We start from the raw sequence: 21,392 nt of genomic DNA on the forward strand, positions 1-21,392 counted from the left end.
TGGCAGGTGACCTGAAAAGTGGACAATCCGCAATGGGTGGCAGGTGACGTGGCAAGTGGACAATCTGCAATGGGTGGCAGGTGACGTGGCAAGTGGACAATTTGCAATGTGTGGCAAGTGACAATCCACGACTTGTGGCAGGTGACATGGCAAGTGGACAATCAGAAATGTGTGGCAGTTGATAGTGGACAATTAGCAACATTTGGCAAGTGACAATCTGCAACGTGTGGCAGGTGTCGTGGTAAGTGGACAATCCGCAATGGGTGGCAGGTGATGTGGCAAGTGGACAATCCGCAACTTGTGACAGGTGGCATGGTAAGTGGACAATCCGCAATGGGTGGCAGGTGACGTGGCATGTGACAATCTGAAACTTGTGGCAAGTAGACAATCCACAACGGGTGGCAGGTGACGTGGCAAGTGGATAATCCGCAATGTGTGGCAGGTGATGTGGCAAGTAGACAATCCGCAACATGGGGCAGGTGACGTGGCAAGTGGACAATCTGCAATGGTTGGCAGGTGACGTGGCAAGTGGACAATCCGCAATGGGTATCAGGTGACGTGGCAAGTGAACAATCCCTCAACTTGTGGCAGGTGGCGTGGTAAGTGAACAATCCGCAATGGGTGGCAGGTGACTTGGCAAGTGACAATCTGCAACTTGTGGCAAGTGGACAATCCACAACGGGTGGCAGGTGACGTGGCAAGTAGATAATCCGCAACATGTGGCAGGTGACGTGGCAAGTGGATAATCCACAATTTGTGGCAGGCGATGTGGCAAGTGGACAATTTGCAACTTGTGGCAAGTGACAATCCACAACTTGTGGCAGGTGACCTGGAAAGTGGACAATCCGCAATGGGTGGCAGGTGACGTGGCAAGTGGACAATCTGCAATGGGTGGCAGGTGACGTGGCAAGTGGAAAATTTGCAATGTGTGGCAAGTGACAATCCACGACTTGTGGCAGGTGACATGGCAAGTGGACAATCAGAAATGTGTGGCAGATGATAGTGGACAATTAGCAACGTTTGGCAAGTGACAATCTGCAACGTGTGGCAGGTGTCGTGGCAAGTGGATAATCCGCAATTTGTGGCAGGCAATGTGGCAAGTGGACAATTTGCAACTTGTGGCAAGTGACAATCCACAACTTGTGGCAGGTGACCTGGAAAGTGGATAATCCGCAATTTGTGGCAGGCGATGTGGCAAGTGGACAATTTGCAACTTGTGGCAAGTGACAATCCACAACTTGTGGCAGGTGACCTGGAAAGTGGACAATCCGCAATGGGTGGCAGGTGACGTGGCAAGTGGACAATCTGCAATGGGCGGCAGGTGACGTGGCAAGTGGACAATTTGCAATGTGTGGCAAGTGACAATCCACGACTTGTGGCAGGTGACATGGCAAGTGGACAATCAGAAATGTGTGGCAGATGATAGTGGACAATTAGCAACGTTTGGCAAGTGACAATCTGCAACGTGTGGCAGGTGTCGTGGCAATCCGCAACTTGTGGCGGGTGATGTGGCAAGTGGACTATCCGCAATGTGTGACAGGTGACGTGGCAAGTGACAATCTGCAACTTGTGGCTAGGGATGAGCTTCGAGTTCGAGTCAAACTCATGTTCGACTCGAACATTGCCTGTTCGTCTGTTCAGCGAACAGTGAACAATTTGGGGTGTTTGCGGCAAATTCAAAAAGCCGCGGAACACCCTGTACAAGTCTATGGGAGAAATCTAAAGTGCTAATTTTAAAGGCTAATATGCAAGTTACTGTCCTAAGAAGTGTTTGGGGACCTGGGTCCTGCCCCAGGGGACATGTATCAATGCAAAAAAAAAGTTTTTAAAACTGCAGTTTTTTTGGGAACAGCGATTTTAATAATGATTAAAGTGAAACAATAAAAGTGTAATATTCCTTTAAATTTCGTACGGGGGGGGGGGGGGGGGGGTCTATAGTATGCCTGTGAAGGGGCGCTTGTTTCCCATGCTTAGAACTGTCCCTGCACAAAGTGTAATTTCTGCAGAAAAAAAATTCATTTAAAATCACTCGTGGCTATAATGAATTGTTGGCTCCCCTAATACAGAGAACATTCATTGAAAGTCATTGATAAAAAAAAAAAAGCGTGGGGTTCCCCCAAATTCAATTACCAGGCCCTTCAGGTCTGGTATGGATATTAAGGGGAACCCCGCATCAAATGAAAAAAAAATGACGTGGGGGTCCCCCTAAAAATCCATACCAGACCCTTTATCCAAGCACATAACCTGGCAGGCCGCAGGAAAAGAGGGGGGGACGAGAGAGTGCCCCACTTCCTGAACTGTACCAGGCTACATGCCCTCAACATTGGGAGGAAGCTTTGGGGGTCTATTACCCCTCAAAGCACCATGCCCCCATGGCGGGGGGCTTATCAGAATCTGGAAGCCTCCTTTAACAAGGGGACCCCCAGATCCTGGCCCCCCCGTTTGAAATGGTAAGGGGGTACAAAAGTACCCCTACCATTTCACAAAGAAAGTGTAAAAAATAGTTAAATAAGATAAACACACTTTTGAAAAATTCTTTTATTAAAAAAAAAAAAAAGATTCCAGCGGTGGTAATCCACTCTTGCTATCCAGCGACAAAAAATCATCTCTCTGGGGTCCAGCGATGGCTGATCTGATCCAGCACAGCACATCCATCCATCTTCTGTCTCCACGGAGGAGACACTGCAGGGATCCCGGCGGCCTGACGTTTGTTATATGCAGAGGGCGGGGCCACCCGTCACCTGACGCCGCCCCCTCTGACGCGATTGGGGAAGCCGGGCTTCCCCAATGACGTGTGGGTGACCCCGCCCCCTCTGATGTAGCGCTCTCTCATTCCCCCCTCTTTGCCTGCGGCCTGCCAGGTTGCGTGCTCGGATAAAGGGTCTGGTATGGATTTTTAGGGGGACCCCACGTCAATTTTTTTTTATTTGACACGGGGTTCCCCTTAATATCCATACCAGACCTGAAGGGCCTGGTAATTGAATTAGGGGGAACCCCACGCTTTTTTTTGTTTTTGTTTTTTTATCAATGACTTTCAATGAGTGTTCTCTGTATTACGGGAGCCGAAAATTCATTATAGCCACGAGTGATTTTAAATGAAATTTTTTTTTCTGCAGAAATGACACTTTGTGCAGGGACAGTTCTAAGCATGGGAAACATGCGCCCCTTCACAGGCATACTATAGACACCCCCCAGGTACAAAATTTAAAGGAATATTACACTTTTATTGTTTCACTTTAATCATTAATAAAATCAGTGCTCCTGAAAAAACAACCGTTTTTAAAACTTTTTTTTTTGCATTGATACATGTCCCCTGGGGCACTTTTTAGGACAGTAACTTGCATATTAGTCTTAAAATTAGCACTTTAGATTTTGAACGTTCGAGTCCCATATACTTTAATAGGGTTCTAACGTTCACACGAAGTTTAGGTCTGTTCACAGGTTCTGGTGCGAACCGAACCGGGGAGTATTCAGCTTATCCTTACTTGTGGCAGGTGATGTGACAAATGGACAATCTGCAACATGTGACAAGTGACACTCTGCATCTGGTGGCAGGCAAAGGTGGCAAGTGACACACTCGGGGCTCCCACTGATTCTGCATTATGGTGAGTTGAACTATTTCATTTTCTATAACAATGCATTAAAAGGAAATAATGTGTTTCAATCATGCTGACACCATAACAACCATGGTGCCATGATGATTGGAATGCCAACATCAGCCATTGCCCTGATAAATTGCCTAAAAAAAACATATTTTCTGGCAGTGCCCCCCCCGAGACTAGACTCTGGATCCACCTCTGTGTGAAGGTGAGGGGGGGAGGGGCCCATACAACATTTTGCTATGGGGCCCTGTGATTTCTAGTTATGCCCCTGATAGGCTGCATTAAGATAAAAAAAAACTTCTGCATTTTCAATTGCAAATTACATACCCCTTGCTCTGAACAGGGAAATTTCAATCTGTGTGTGTCTGTCCTTGTTCAACAGAAGTTGATCGTCAGGCATGCCTCTTTCACCTCCTACGTCTCTCTCCTCCTACCCAGGCGACGGTCATCCCAGGCCGTCTCCCCTTATGGTCACACGTGGGCGCGGGCATTCACAGTGTGGAGAGATGGACCCAATGACATCTGACGTCAAGGCAAGCTGGCTGGAGGGCGTGGGCCGGGTTAGAGATACTTAAGGGTGCACACAGCAGCCCCAGTTAGACAGCTGTAACCTGAGGGTAATCAAGACCAGAGGCCACCCACGGTAAGGCTTATTTCACTCTACAAAATGCTACACTATCTGCTGAGGTGGGAGCTTTTTATGCCTGTCAGCAGCACCCTCCAATGTGGAGAGGTTTGCTGCTGTAGACTTAAGCTCCATGCATCTCTTTTTATGTTCCTGGACTAATTGTCCCTGCCTATGCATGGTTTTATCCCCTATGTATACACATGCTTATTGTTCTAGGGACTCTGATTCGGCTGTGACTAAATCCATTGGGAATTTTGAACACAGCCTTTATTCATTAGAATTTTTGTAATCACCAATCTGCCCGGCATTGACAGGATGACATTGTCATCAGTCCTCAATGGAGAGCGCAATTGAAATGACAGTTGAATAAGTAGAAGTTGTTAGACTTTAGCTTGTTATTGCCTGTCTCCCCTTGAGTACTCCAGCAGGGGCAGACTGACAACTCATGGGGCCCCTGGGCAATAGGAGATTATGGGGCCCCCAGGCAATCACAGATTATGGGGCCAAAAAGTATACACAAACACACACACAGTATACAATCACACAGTATACACAGACATGCCCAAAGCCCGGTATAAATCCAAGGGTGATCGGAGATTCGCTGTCCAAGGGCCTCGGCTATGGAATGCTCTACCAATCAACATCCGCCTGGAAGAAAATCACCTGGCTTTTAGGAAAAAACTCAAGACCTTCCTCTTTTAGCCGATAATCAAAGCTCGCCACAGCGCCTAGAGGCGATTCAGTTCGCATTGTGCGCTATATAAGTATTTAATTCATTCATTCATTCAGACATGTTTCTATTGGCTGACAAGGTACTGGAGAGGTGGGGCAGCTATAATCTCTGGATTTTTAGACCAAAAGGATGTCAGTAAGGGACATTTCAGAGACAGATGTAAAAAAAAAACACAAATTTTTACATGCTGTCCCTGATTTTACTTAAGGGTGCACACTAAAACTAAAACATCATGCAAAGCAACTTAAACAGGGGAGTCACAAGCCGAGATTCAGCTGTATTTTCTGCTAACAGACGGGGATCTGGTAGTAAGACGATAAACCCACGGGGTCAAGAAACTTGGATACTTACCTTGCAGACCACCCAGAATATAGCTACTATAGCTACTACAGCCACAGGAACAGAATTTATTTCAGAAGTACAACGGGCCCTGGTATTGGAGAAGCGGCTCTCTATATAGCAGGAAAATGCAGGTCCACTCAGCATGGGAGAGGAGGATTTACCAATGAGGAAAGATATAGAAGCACTTATTTATAGAGTGGAAGAGGCCCACAAAACAGAGCTCCAGGTCGTCCATGCAGAGATACAGTCATAATCAGAATGTCTTGTAGTGGAGGAGATCACAACTAGTGCTTTTTGAACAGCGAGTAGCTGCCTTGGAGAAGGATAAGAACTCCTATATAGATACATCAATAGCCTCCCAACTTCAACTAGAAGAGATGGAGGATTGGAGCCGCAGGAATAATATGCAAATCCGTGGCCTTAGACAAAAGGGGGCTTAATGGGAAGTTAATAGAGATTTTTCATAAACTGCTGGAAAAAGTTGTATCTGACAATATGGAACTGGATAGAGAACACAGAACCTGGGGCCTTAAACATGCAGATCCGGATCGCCCCTGGGATGTAGTATGCTGCCTGCAGCATTTTACCCACAGAGAGATGATACTACGGAAGGCGGGTACAGTAGATGTGGAGGGAGCACAGGTCAAAGTATTATCAGATCTATCCAGAACTATGCTACAACGTAGAGCCCTGCTCCGGCCAGTATTAGATCAAGTGTGCAAGGCTGGTGGTACATATAGATGGGGACTTCCAATAGTAGTTACAATACGGAAGAATAACTCATATTTTTTATTGAACACACAGGCTGACCTTCCAGAACTATTTAAATATTTGTTAGGCACGTGAGTCTGCAGGTTTTTGGACACAGTTGCATCAGGTTAAAGGGGACAGTGTTAAAACTGCGATAGCTGCTGTATACTGGATTACAGTAAGAAGCTCAGAGGGAGTGCTGTCTTCCCATACTTGTAAGCAATGTCTTTCAGGAAAAGAGGAAAAGGGGAGCAAGACCAATACAGGTTTAAGAGTACCTCCTTTAAAGACAGGAGCTCAAACTCTTGAGGATATTATCCCAGTTTCCCCTGAAGGTCCTGCGGCTTCTGGCTTAGCTGAGCCATTGCATTTGTCAGGCATTGTGGCCACAACTGGTGTCCCTGCCTCGGCTTATGTTACTAAAGATGATTGGCATCTGCCTTATCTGGCCTTGAAGGTAAAATAGCGGGTATGATTGCCTTGGTAACACAAGCAGGGAGAAAACATAACAGATCTCCCTCCCTCTCCAGAGCCTGATGGTGAGTCATCTGAGCATCAGGACTCTAATAACCAGGCAGGGCCAGAGGACCCAGACCCAGAGTGGAGGGTCTGGTGCCCCACTTCCTGAACTGTACCAGGCTACATGCCCTCAACATTGGGAGGAAGCTTTGGGGGTCTATTGAGGATCTGGTCGCAAAGGATCGCAAAGGATCGGGAGAAAGGAGAAGCTGAGGACTCTTCTACGGGAGAGTCTAGCTCGGACGAGCCATTCTCAGCCTCCCATTCCCAAAAATTGTTTGTCCATTCTCTGACAGAGATGGTTCGAACTGGGTTTAAATTACCCCCAGTACCGGAAACTGGACCCTCCTGTTCTACTTTGGGTTCCCTTTGTCCTCAGCAGGTTTCCCAGGCATTTCCTGTGCATCCGTTGTTAGAACAGGTGATCTATGCAGATTGGGATCACCCTGTCAGGATATATTTACCTCCAAAAAAAGGTTTCCCCTCTTATATCCCATGGAGGAGAAATTCAAGAAGAAGTGGGGTACACCTCTGGTGGATGCCGCCATTTCTTCAGTAAATAAAAATTTGACCTGCCCGGTAGATAACGCCCAGGTATTTAAGGATCCGGACGATAAAAAGCTATAAACCTTGCTAATGGCCTCCTTTACAGTAGCTGGTTCAGCTGTTCAGCCAGCGATAGCGGCTATTGGCATCTGCCAGTCCTTAAAAGATTGTGTTAAAAAATTGGTCAGGAACCTTCCTTGTCGAGGAGAAGCTACCGAGGAATTATCGGAGCTCCCTCACACGTTGTGCTTTGCAGTAGATGCATTAAAAGATGCGATCCAACAGATGTCTTGCTGTGCACTTCTGTCTGTGCATATGCGCAAGGTCTTGTGGCTAAAAAACTGGTCGGCCGAAACACCATGCAAAAAGCTTCTTGCAGCTTTTCCCTTTCATGGTGAACGCCTGTTTGGCAAAGATCTGGATAGGTATATCCAAAAGATCTCAGGTGGGAAAAGCGCTTTGCTCGCTGTTAATAGGAAGAATAAGTGACCTTCCTTTAAGATTCCCAGTGCTCCAGGACCTAGTTCTTCTTCTCCCAATCGGTATCGATGACCTCAGCAGTCCGGTTTTAAAAAAACGCAGGGTCAGAAAAAACCCTGGACTCCAAGGTCAAACAAGCCCAGTTCTGTGAAGGGGTGCCCCCGCTCTTACGGGTGGGGGGACGACTTCGGCTGTTTTTGGATGCTTGGGAAAAACAGGTTCAGGACAAGTGGGTCATTTCCATTATAGCGTCAGGTTACAAGATAGAGTTCCGGGAGTTTCCTCCTACTCGGTTTCTGAGCTCAAGGGTTTCGGCGGAACCAGAGAAAAGGAAATGTCTGCTCCTAGCCTTAGAGCATCTGCAAAAGCAGGGAGTAATCATTGAGGTCCCCCGCACGGGGAAAGGTTCAAAGGGTTTTACTCAAACCTGTTCACCGTACCGAAACCAAATGGGGAGGTAAGGCCCATTTTGGACCTCAAATCTCTCAATCTGTTTCTAAGTGTCTAAAGTTTCCGTATGGAATCAACTCACTCAGTGGTAACATCCCTAAAGAAAGGGGATTACTTGGCATCCATAAATATCAAGGATGCATACCTTCATGTGCCCATCTGCATGCAGCATCCACGTTTTCAGCGTTTCGCAGTAGAAGGGCGTCATTTTCAATGCGTCGCATTGCCGTTTGGTTTGGCAACAGCCCTTCGGGTCTTCACAAAAAATCTGGCCCCTGTATTGGCGGTCCTAAGATCCCAGGGAATTGCTGTGGTAGGATATCTGGACGATCTTCTTTTGAAGGATCAATCTCGTCCCGTCCTGGTCCAAAACATCTTAAAGACCGTACAAATTTTGCAACACCTAGGCTGGATTCTGAATTTAAACAAATCAAACCTTCACCCCTTTCAAGTATTGATGTACTTGGGCCTAAACTTGGGCACCGTCCAAGAAAAGGTGTTTCTACCTCCTGTAAGGATCAACTCCATAGTGGAGCTCATTCGAGGGTGAAAAAAGAAGAAAGACCATCTGTTCGCCTTTGTATGAGGCTATTGGGCAAAATGGTTTAGTCTTTCAGCACAGTCCCTTATGCTGAATTCCACTCCAGGTTGTTCCAGAGTAACATTTTAAGGGCCTGGAACAAAACCACTCTAACTTTGAATCATCCTATGCTCTTGTCCCAACAGACTCTATGGAGCCTAACTTGGTGGTCAAAAACCAGCAATTTAAAGGTCGAGAAATCCTTTCCATCAGTGGCCTGGAAAGTTGTGACCACAGACGCCAGCCGCCTGTGCTGGGGAGCAGTTCTGGGGCTAGCATCGGTCCAGGGACAGTGGTCTCAAGCAGAGAGGAACTTGCCCATCAATCTCTTGGAGATTCGGGCAGCCCGACTACCTCTGCATTTCTGGACGACCAAGCTGCAGGGTCTTCCAGTCCGAGTTCAAACTGACAATTCCACAGTGGTCACTTATATCAACCACCAAAGGGGCACCAGGAGCGTAGCGGCTCAGAAAGAGGTGGATCACAGATTAAGATGGGCAGAGAGGCATGTGCCATTTCTGTCGGCGGTATTCATACCAGGGGTAGTCAACTGGAAGGCGGACTATTTAAGTCGCCAAAAGTTGTTGCCAGGGGAATGGTCCCTTCATCCCGAGGTGTTTCACCAGATTTGTCAGCATTGGGGGACCCCAGATGTGGATCTCTTAGCATCCAGGTTCAATGCCAAACTGGACATATTTGTGTCCAGAACCAACGATCCTCTTGCAGTTGGGACAGACGCATTGGTGACTCCTTGGCACCGGTATTCCCTGCTGTATGCCTTTCCTCCAATCCAAATCCTGCCGCATCTGCTGCTTCATGGGCAGTGCATCGACAGGTGTCTGGGGCTCAGGTCTGCAGGGCAGCTGCTTGGTCTTCAGTTCACACATTCACCAGATTTTACCAGGTGGATGTCAGGTCTTGAGAGGAGACAGTCTTTGGTCATAGCGTGTTGCAGGCGGCCTTATAGGGCCAAAGGATAGTTGGGACTTGTCTAAGCTGTGTATCCCTCCCCTCAGGTGCATTGCTTTAGGACATCCCAGATAGTCATGAATAACTGCTCTGTGTCCCGTGATGTATGATAAAGAAAAACTGATTTTTAAATACAGCTTCCCTGTAAAATCCTTTTCTTTGAATACATCACGGGACACCGAGATCCCTCCCCTCTTTCCTGGGACTTTTCATTGCTTGCTACAAAACTGAAGTAATTCCCGCATGGGAGGGGTTATATGGGAGGAACCTTCTTGCTATTAGTTGCCAGTGTCCAATCACCTAGAGGTAGCGTATAACCCAGATAGTCATGAATAACTGCTCTGTGTCCCGTGATGTATTCAAAGAAAAGGATTTTACAGGTAAACTGTATTTAAAAATCAATTTTTCAGAAATAAAAAAATGATAATTGGCATGTGCATATGTATTCACCCCCTTTGTTATGAAGCCCATAAGAAAGCTCTGGTGCAAACAATTACCTTCAGAAGTCACATCATTCGTGAAATGATGTCCACCTGTGTGCAATGGAAGTGTCACATGATCTATCATTACATATACACACCTTTTTGAAAGGACCCAGAAGCTGCAACACCGAAGCAAGAGGCACCACTAACCAAACCCTCCCATGAAGACCAAGGAACTCTCCAAACAAATAAGGGACAATGTTGTTGAAGTACAAATCAGGGTTAGGTTATAAAAAAATATCCAAATCTTTGATGATCCCTATGAACACAATAAAATATATCATAACCAAATGGAAAGAACATGGCACGGTTAAGAAGACCTGGCCCCAACGGGGGCGTGGCTTGGACATGGCGGTGTGAGGTTCTGCTCTTCCTGAGCACTGCTCTCCCTTCAATGTATACAGAGATCGACGGATCTGCCTAAAGCGGCATGTGCCCGGCTAAGAGTAAGCAAAAGCAGATACCTATCACAACCTCAGCTCGGGCGGACATTAAGCAATACTTTCCTGGAGTCCAGACCCATAGCGCAAGGACAAGAGGGACGGAGAGAATGCCAGAAATGAGCGCCAATACAGAGACTGGGATCCCGATGGAGATGACGATGAAACCGGCTCCCCCGGATGCCTTAGATCAGTGCTCTGAACATACTACAGCCCTGGCATCCCATGCGCCAGTTGCCGACCCACAGGTGGAGAAAACTACCTATCACAAAGAGGATATGGAGATTAGGGAACTCCACGAGGGCGGACATAGAGGCGCTGATACTCCAAGTGACGGAGGCGCATCAACAAGACCTGCAGGGGGTCCGCTCTGATGTCCAGCCGCTCTCGGAACGAGTGGCGGGAAGAGAGACTGCGATATTAGCCATAGAGGAGAGGCTGGTGGATGTGGAGCAGGAACAGATATGTCAGAGGGAAAGATCACTAGATTTTCAGTTGCAGATCGAAGATTTGGAAGACCGAAGCCGCAGACAGAATGTGTGGATTCGTGGCCTCCCCGAGACTACTGAACCAGTGGATCTAAGGGCCACAGTAACTGCTATATTTCATCAAGTCCTGGAAGTGGGGGCCCTGGAACTGACAGAAATCGACCGGGTGCATAGGGTAAGTGGCCCAAGATCAATAGACCTGAATAGACACCGTGACATTATATGTCGCCTATACAGGTATACCTATAAATAAGACATTGTGCGTAAAGCCTGGACAATAGGAACAATTATTTTTGAGGGGGCAAACATTAAAAATCTGCCAGACCTATCTAAGGCGACCTTACAGTAAGGAGCGATGATACGACCATTATTGGACCGACTGATACAGATGGGCTATATGTATCGATGGAGATTCCTGTTTGCGCTAACGATTCAGAAGGGAACATCTATATTCACATTGTACCGACCTACAGACCTCCCGGAACTATTTACTTTCTTAGGGACTCCACCTATAGATGTACCAAATTGGCTGCAGCCACTTTCACGCACACAGCGAGTGGATACCTTTACCCCAAGCCAACAAGGAAGATCACAACCCCGTCCTGGTAGAATGAGATGGAAATCACAAGACCAAAGTCATACCCCTATATAGGGACAGGAGGGGAGACCCAGGACTAGGATGGAGGAGCAGACACCAAGGATAATAGATAGATAGGCGGGAGAGACCTATTTTTCTGAAAGGGTTTATTTATTTATTTATTTTTTGGGACACGTCTGAGTTACTATGTAGGGGTTTACTATGTGAGAAAATACTCAACTTGAATTATTGTTTGAACAATAACTGTTCCCCCCCCCCCTTTTTTTTGAAGGTCAGGATAGGTGGGTGGAAGTTATAGTGATCCAGAGGAGACTATCTGATGGGGGGACCAGGGGGACGCAGGCAGGGCCGGAACAAGGGGTGGGCAGGAGGGGAGGCTGCCCCTGGTGCAATGGTTTATTGCAGGGGTAGGGGGCACCCTGACCCTAACCCTAAGGGAAAGGGGGGGCGCAATTTGGCATCCTTGCCCTGGGCGCTGGATCACCTTGTCCCAGCACTGGACGCAGGGACCAACTAGGAAGGGATTGACTTTTTTTTTTGGACTGATGAAGAAGCTGTAGCTTCGAAATGCATTACCATTCCTTACCATTCCTTACCACTGTGAATAATCACATTTCCTGTTCCTGTGAAGTCACAACCAGCTGCTTCTTGTTTCCTGCCTCCTGGTTCCCAGCATTCTCTGGATCCCTGTAAGATCACACCAGTGCCCCAGGCTGCAAAGGGAAGACATTTATGAGACTCCAGGACTGGTGATTTTCGCCACATACTGAACTCATCTAATTTAACCTCATTCTCTGGATCCCTGTAGGATCACACCAGCGCCCCAGGCTGCAAATGGAAGACATTTATGAGACTCCAGGACTGGCGATTTTCACCACATACTGAAGTCATCTAATTTAACCTGTGAGTTACTACTTGTTTTTATTAACTATATGATTTATACTGCACGCAGTCTGGCGCCCCTCTGTTCCCATATTTAGAGGGGACCTAGAGGTTTATGGACGTGGAGTAGTTTTTTTAAAATGTATATTCATTTATTTATTTCTACTTTTCTTTTTTCTTTTTTTGCTGTGAGGTGGATGTGTTTCAGTGTTTTAGTGTTTGTACTGCACGTGAATGCTCTGGGTACTCTGCACTGGGGGGGGGGGGGACCGGCACCATATAGTTGGTACCTATCAAGAGCATACCTATTAAAGGCCAATGGAGACCAATGTACCTGGGTTAAGATGTGTTGGACCCATCCCTTCCCCTTTTCTCCCTCCCCTCCCCTACTTTTGGAGGGGGGGGGGGAAGGGGAGGGAAAGAGGGAATATTTCCTTTCCCTTTCTAGCCCCCTTCCCCCTTTTTCTTTTTTTTCTCTCTCTCTTTTTCCTTATTAAAAGGCCCCTTATTATGTACATGATAACTAGAGTCAATATAGATTATAGCTGTCATTGTTCTATCACATTTTTTGGATATTCAGGTTGATGTAAATAGATATAAAAATGTATATGATTTTATGGTCATTGGAGGGAGGGGAGTGGTTTTTATGCCGTCTGTAGTTGACCACGCCCCCATTTAGGATTGTGCTCGCTTAAGTGTTAATATGCATGTGAGAGATTATATTTTTTTTCTTAGATCCCTCTTGGTCTGTAAGAGGGAAGGGTGAGAGGTTGGTAAATCCCTCACTGATACATCAGGGTTGATAGAACCCTTTTGTTCTAGCTTACTCTCTTTTTCTTTTTTTCTTTCCTTTTTTTTCTCTGTTCTTTCTTTTTTTTCTCTTTTTTTTGCTCCCTTTATCACCAACAGAGAAGTTGGAGGTACTAAAGATTATGTCCTTAAATGTACCTGAGAAACGTAGGATGCTCCTTCAGGGTTTGAAATGATCACATTCTGATGTGGTATATATTCAGGAAACCCACTTTAAAGAAGACAAGATACCCATCCTAAAGAATAGTCTTTATCCATAGGTATATCATGTTGCAAATAAGACATCTAAGACTAGAGGGGTATCAATTTTGATATCCAGATGAGTTCCGTGGAGTCCACAAGATATAAGAGCAGATAGGGAGGGTAAATTCTTGTTTCTTAAAGGTACGATTGGGGGCATTAAGGTAACACTATGATATATGTACCAAATTACAACCAAGACCAATTTATCTGCTCTACACTTTATTATCTCATGGAATTTGCTGAAGCTAAACTACTGCTGGGGGGAGATTTTAATCTAACACTAGAGCCTAACGTAGATACATCGATGGGTAACTCCTCGACTACCAGAGGATGCCGGAAACAAATACTACAGGCACTGCATAATTACCAACTTATAGATGCTTGGAGATTGTTCCTTTCAGAGGAAAGGGATTACACCTTTTATTCCTCTCCACATAGGGTGTATTCTCGAATCGATTTATTCATCATACCACACCAAATGTTACTGGCAGTTAGGGCAGTGGAGATAGGGAACATTATATGGTCGGACCATGCTCCGGTTACTCTGACATGGAGTGTAAGCAAAGTCCTAACAGAGGACAGTGATGACTCAATGAGAGCCTATTACTTTCAATACAACACTACACCAGAAGTTGATGCAAGGACAATATGGGAAGCGCATAAAACTGTAATGAGGGGCATTTTTATTAAACAGGGCTCTCGAATTAAAAAGACCAGAGAGGCGGAACTGACTAAAATATTTACAGAGATACAAACTTTAGAGACTAAACATAAGCGGAAAACTGAGATAGCTGTGGAGGCTGAACTTAGTAATTTACGTAAACAAGTGACTTCCTTACTTCATTATAGAATCAAGGCAGCAATGCAGCATTACCGGAAATATTATTATGAGTCAGGAGATAAGTGTGGCCGTCTATTAGGTAGAGCTCTACAAGAACAGCGGGCACAAGTCTATATACCCTTTATAGTAGATTCAGAGAACAGAAAAGAACATGCTTCCCCGCAGATAGCATCAACTTTCCAGAAGTTCTATCAATCTTTATATACTGTATTTATCTGCGTATAACACACACTTTTTCCCCCTTAAAATCGGGGGAAAGTCGTGGGTGCGTGTTATACGCTGATCCCCACTGTCTGCGAGTATAAAATACCGAGCGCCGCTGAAAAATACAGAGCGCCGCTGAAAAATACCGAGCGCCGCCGAAAAATACCGAGCACTGCCAAAAAATACAGAGCGCCGCCGAAAAAGACCGAGCCGATTGCTCGGCTCCGCTCGTAGTCCCGCCTCCCTGCTGTTTCTGGAGCGAGCGCTGCCGAAAAAGACCGAGCCGACTGTACTGTGTACTCGGCTCGGCTCGGCTTGCCGTCCCACCCATACTGGGTGGGACTGCGAGCGGAGCCCAGCCGAATACACAGTACAGACGGCTCGGTCTTTTTCGGCAGCGCATGCTAGAGAAACAGCAGGAAGGCGGGACTACGAGCGGAGCCGAGCAAGTCGGCTTGGTCTTTTTCGGCGGGGCTCGGTTTTTTTTGGCGGAGCTCGCTCGGTCTGTCTCGGCGGCGGGAAATTTAAACATGGGCAAGGCTGCAAACGGTGCTGGCCAAGCTGCAAATGACACTGCAAAGCTGCAAAGCTGCAAACAGCGCTGGGCAAGCTGCAAATGACACTGATCATTCTGCAATGATGGACAAGGCTGCAGATGCACACTGATAAGGCTGCATTGACGGGCATTTAAATGTAAGTTTTTTTCCCCTTAAACTTCCCTCCTAAAACTTTTTTCCTTAAAATGCCCTCCTAAACTTGGAGTGCGTGTTATACGCCGGTGCGTGTTATACCCCGATAAATACGGTAATATATCTACGAGACAGCAACTACAACAGAATATTGAGGAATATATCTCATCCTCAGGTATCCCACAGTTAACAGAACAGATTAGAGGAATTAGAGGCACCTATTACGTTAGAGGAATTGCAAAAGGCGATCAATACATCTAAACCCGGTAAATCACCAGGCCCGGATGGGTTTACCTATAAATATTACAAGCTATTTCTACCTCAACTTGGTAAACAGATGATACAAACATTTAATACCCTAGGAAGTGAGATGGCATTTTCTAATGAAGCTTTGAATGCATATATTACGGTCATACCTAAGGAGGATAAGGATCCGTCAGCATGTGGAAGTTACCGTCCTATTTCTTTACTAAATGTGGACTTGAAGTTATTTACAAAAATTATAGCCACACGTATTCAACCACATTTGATGGACCTAATCCATCCTGATCAGATGGGCTGAACCTTATCCATCTAGCTGACATTTCTAATACACCATCTGTGTTCCTGGGAACGGCCGTCAAGAAGGCGTTCAACCGGTTGAACTGGGCATTCATGCTCTTGGTTCTACGATATGTGGGGCTAGGGGAGAGGATGATTGGATGGATTTAGACTGTATACTCGAAACCAACAGCACAAATTAAAGTAAACGGACACTTATTGGATCCTGTTTCAATCTCAAATGGCACTAGACAAGGGTTCCCCTTATCACCTCTTCTATTTGCGCTATCCCTAGAGCCATTCATATATAAAGTGCAGCAAAACCCTGATATTACGGGAATACAAACTGGGGATTTACATTATAAGGTATCTGCCTATGCGGAAGACCTTCTATTCTCACTTACTAAACCAAGTATATCCCTACCAAACCTCTTGAGAGAACTAGATCAATATGGAAATCTCTCTAATTTAAAAATCAATATGTCAAAGTCAGAGGAAATGGGGGTATCTATGCCCCCATCTCAGAGTAAAACTCTTAAGGCTAATTTTAATTTAGGGCTGTTGCAGTAAATACTTGGGTGCGTTTATTCCACCTAAGCTATCTCAAGTATATGCATTGAATTTTCCACCCTTGTTAAATGGCATCAGGGTTTTTTCTCCTGGTTTGGTAGGTGTAATATAATTAAAATGTCAATCCTGTTTATATTTGTGTACCTTTTTGCCAATCCACATCCCTCGAGAATTTTTTAAACAGCAATGCAATAATAACAAATTTTATTTGGGCTAACAAAAGACCTAGATTACAACGCCGACTTATGACTATGCTAAAGCACTATGGAGGGATAGCGGTACCAGATATCTGGAAATATTATCAGGCAGCACACATGGGGAGATTAATAGACTGGTGTAGACATGTAGATTTAAAATTGTGGCCAAGGATTGAACAATATCAAAGTATGGTCCCACTGAAACAGGCAGTTTGGTGCTATGCAGATCTCAGTCGGACCCTAAGAAAACACACAACCGTAGGCCCTACCTTGCGTATTTGTTCCCAAATATGCTCTACTACTCAGCTATCACCAGTCTATTCCCCCTGTACCCTATTGTGGGGAACCCTTGTTTCCCTCCGGGATTACAGAAGGGCCCATTTAAAATATTATTGGACTCACAATTTTATCAGGCCTCGCACTTTGCGCAAAACAGGACCTGGCCCTCATTAACGGTGTTCACCTCATCAAGGGAACGATTCAGCCTTGATTTTTGGAGTGGGGCACAACTTCAAAATGTTTTAAATACTTTTCGGCCCCCAGACAGATTCCAAAGACTGTAACTCAGTTAGAAAAATGATGTGAAGACAAAGGACCATTATCTCATACACTCTCACAAATGTATGCACTATTGATCGCTCCTGTTGAGGAGTATATCCCCCCTTTATAAGGAAGTGGGAAACTATATTGGATAAGACCTTTTCCCCGGTACAGCAGAAACAAATAATAAGTCTGGCCTTAAAATCATCTATATGCACACGGGTCCAGGAAACCAATTTTAAAATAATACTTCATAAATATTCTCCCTCGATTCCGGACAAATGTTGGAGATGCCTGGAAGATAAGGGGACGTTATTTCATATTTTTTGGTCATGCTTGAAACTGGAATATTTCTGGAAGGAGGTGCATCAGGTATCCCAGAAATTCACTGACTACATCCTCCCAAAGGACCCGGCCTTATTTCTATTACATGTTTCACATATACCAGAAAAGATATACAATAAATCAATCTCGTGCCATCTTTTGAATGCTGCTAGATCATGTATTGCACGGTAGTGGAGAGACCCAAGGCCTCCCTCTATCTCTTCCTGGCTAATAAGAGTGGAGGAGATAAGTAAGATGGAGGATTTGGTACTTTCAGCTCAAAATCGGCACAAGATATATTTGGAAACCTGGGCTCAGTGGAATAAATTTAAACTTTCAGAGAAGGGAAAGGTAATTTATGTAAGTTAAGACAATCGAATATAAGGTGGGAATATCAGTAAGCGCCTCGATCTTCCTGGAGGGCGATTCTTTTTGTTTTAGTATTTATTTTTTTCCCTTTCTTTCTCTTTTTTTTCTCTTTTCTTTTTTCTTCGTTCTTGGTGTGTATGTTTATTTAACAGTTTAAGACTTGATATATTCCATGACAAATAGATGCTTAGAAATGACCAACTATATATATTTATTCTTTATATAATTACATCAACTGTAATGGCAGAGAAATATTTGGTTTATATAGGTATGGTTTAGAGGTATTAGATTTAATGTTATGTGTCAATTAATTGTTATATGTATTTTGGATGATATAAATAAATAACAAATTAAATAGGAAAGAACATGGCACAACAGCAAACCTGCCAAGAGACGGCCACACACCAAAACTCACGGACTGGGCAATAAGGGCATTAATTAGAGAGGCAGCACAGAGACCTAAGGTAACCGTCAAGAAGCTTCAGAGTGAGGCTGTAGATACTCATCTGTACATAGGGCAACAATAAGCCATATGCTCCATAGAATTGGGCTTTATGGCAGAGTGGCCAGAAGAAAGCCATTACTTTCAGCAAAAAACAAAATGGCACATTTTGAGTTTGCGAAAAAGCAATGTGGGAGACTCCCAAAATGTATGGAGGAAGATGCTCTGGTCTAATGAGAAAAAAATGTAACTTTTTGGCCATCAAAGAAAATGCTATGTCTGGCCCAACCCAACACATCACATCACATCACCCAAAGAATACCATCCCCACAGTCAAACATGGTGGTGGCAGAATAATTCTGTGGGGATGTTTTTCAGCAGTTGGGACTGGGAATCTGGTCAGAGTTGTGGCAAGCTCATATAGACTTATCCAAAGCGACTTGGAGCTGTGATAGCCACAAAAGGTGGCTCTACAAAGTGTTGACTTTAGGGGGGTGAATAGTTATGCACATTGACTTTTTCTTTTATTTTGTCCTTTTTGTTGTTTGCGTCACAATAAAGAACAAAAAACATCTTCAAATGTTAATGTTCTGTAAATTAAATTATGCAAATCCTAAAACAATCTGTATTAATTCCAGGTTGTAAGGCAACAAAACACAAAAAAGACCAAGGGGGGGGGGGGGGTGACCTCACCCCAGAGGGCCACAGTTAGTTTTTTCTCTCTGCTCTCTGTCTTTCACCCACGGGCTGTGCCCCTACCCTTTGTTCCTGAACTTACGCTTGCCGTGGAGGGCCCAGAGGTAGAGTATAGGAAATGGATAATCTTCTTTTAATGTCCCTCAATACCAAGGGACTCAATACACCTGAAAATAGACGAATACTCCTTCAGGAGCTGAAAAGACAGAGGGTCGATATTGCATTTCTCAAAAAAAACAAACATTTTAGAGAGGGTAGTCTCCCTATGCTTGGAAATAGTTTTTCCCTGTATTTTACCATGCCACTAATCCTGTTTCCAAATCTCGAGGGGTGTCTATTCTGATTTCGAGCAAAATACCATGGAAATGTACAGAGACCCAGATAGATGTAGGGGATCAATATCTATTTTTGAAAGGTATAATAGGAGGGATTAAAGTGACCTTGGCATCTTTCTACGCACCAAACGCACAACAAGACCTAAGCTTTAGGAATGTAACAAGTAGATTAGTGGAATTTTTAGAAGGTCAGTTGATTGTAGGGAGAGATCTTAAAGAGGAAGTAAACCCTGATGAGTTTACTTCCTCTTTCATTCCCTGCAAAGGTAAAGCATAATGGACTACTATGCATCGCATAGTAGTCCATTATGTGTCACTTACGGGACACAGGAGCCAGCGAAGTCACCGCTGTCCCCTGTAGTCCGTTGCATCCATCTTCTGGGTGGGTCTTGCTGCTCTGCCGCTGTCATTCGGCGAAACCGCGATGACGTCACTCCCGCGCATGGGAGCCTCCACTTGCGGCATATCGCCGTTGACCGCGGCGCGCTCAGTGCCCATGCGCGCCGCTGTCTACGGCGCATGCACCGTAGACAGCGGTGCCTTTCTTTTGGCAAATATCTCCTAAACCGTGTAGGTTTAGGAGATATTTCTTGGACCTACAGGTAAGCCTTAATCTAGGCTTACCTGTAGGTCAAAGTTGGTTGTAAGGGTTTACAACCACTTTAATGTCTCTCTAGTTCCCAAAGAGGATACATCAATAGGAGTATTGTCAGTACCCTCAAGCCTACAGAAATGAATCCTTCAATTACTCTATGGGACAAAATTAGTAGATGTATGGCGTCTTTTCCATCCTCGAGAGAGATTATTCATTCTTCTCCCCAGTATATAAATCATACTCTCGCATTTACTTTTTTTCATCCCCCACAGCCAACTGCCCTCAGTAATTCATACCATGATTGGGTTGATTATTTGGTCAGATCACATGCCAACTCTAGCCACTGTAATCAGGGCCATCTTTAATATTGATTGGACTCTGGGCATACATTTTCTTGCCCCCCCCCCATGCAATTTCCCTCTCCACCTGCTCTGAGACATATAATAAATAGCAGCTAGACATAAACTATGTTTACTGTATCAGATCAGGCAGCGATTGCCAGAGGTTACAGCATATCATTACTGCTTACTGACTGATTGCTAGAGGTTACAGCACACATTAAGGCCCCTTGATTAGTTGCTAGAGGTTACAGCACATAATTTCTGCTTGTTGATTGGTTACTAGAGATTACTGTACAGTAATACTGCTCAATGATTGGTTGCTATAGGTTGAAACACATCTTCTCCGCACTGCAGGGGGGCATGATATACATATGAATGCTGCCTTTATTTACATACCAATGCTGCCAGCCTCAGCTATTTAAATTAATGCTGCCGTTATTAACATATGAATGATGGTTATTTACATGTAAACACGGGGTCTGCAGGTGAGTCATCTGTACACAACAATAGGGCAGAGCTGAGCAGCATTAGTAGCAGCATTTCACACTGAGATATCAGGACACAGCATATGACTAAAACTTGAAGGCAGCTGCTTTGGCCCCCACAACAATGACAGGGCCCAGGGCAGCTGGCCCTTTTGCCCTGCCTTAAAGATGGCCCTGACCATAATCAGACAACGTGGAAACTTAATGAAAGCCTTTTACAAGACCAGGAGGTTATGAAGGATGTTAGAAGGAAGGTGACATGTTTTTTTCAGACTAATGACACCCCGGAATGTAACCCTGGGGTGATATGGGGCAGTGATTCAGGGGGCCCTGATTAAACATGGAGCCAGGATCAAACGGGAAAGAGAAGCAAAACTAATATCTACCCTAGCGGAAATATAGAAATACATAGATTAGAAGTAATCCATAAACACATCCCGTCCTTAGAGACAGAAAAAGATCTCAAATGCCGTGTACACACGATCGGATTATCCGGCGGACCAGAAAAACGTAGAAAGAGGTCTTGACTCAAAATTGTCCGCCAGACTCAGCAGTCGGGCAGACAATCCATCCGTCTGTGTGCTAGTCCACCAGACTTTTGCAATGAACGGACTTTCCCACACGGAGTAAAGTCCGTTCATTTTGAACGTGACTCCAGGTAGACGGAACTAGCGAAGGAAGT

Source organism: Lithobates pipiens, unplaced genomic scaffold (assembly GCF_037356315.1).
Source record: "Lithobates pipiens isolate NorthernLeopardFrog02 unplaced genomic scaffold, aLitPip1_a1.2 Scaffold_19, whole genome shotgun sequence".
Taxonomy (NCBI): Eukaryota; Metazoa; Chordata; class Amphibia; order Anura; family Ranidae; genus Lithobates; species Lithobates pipiens.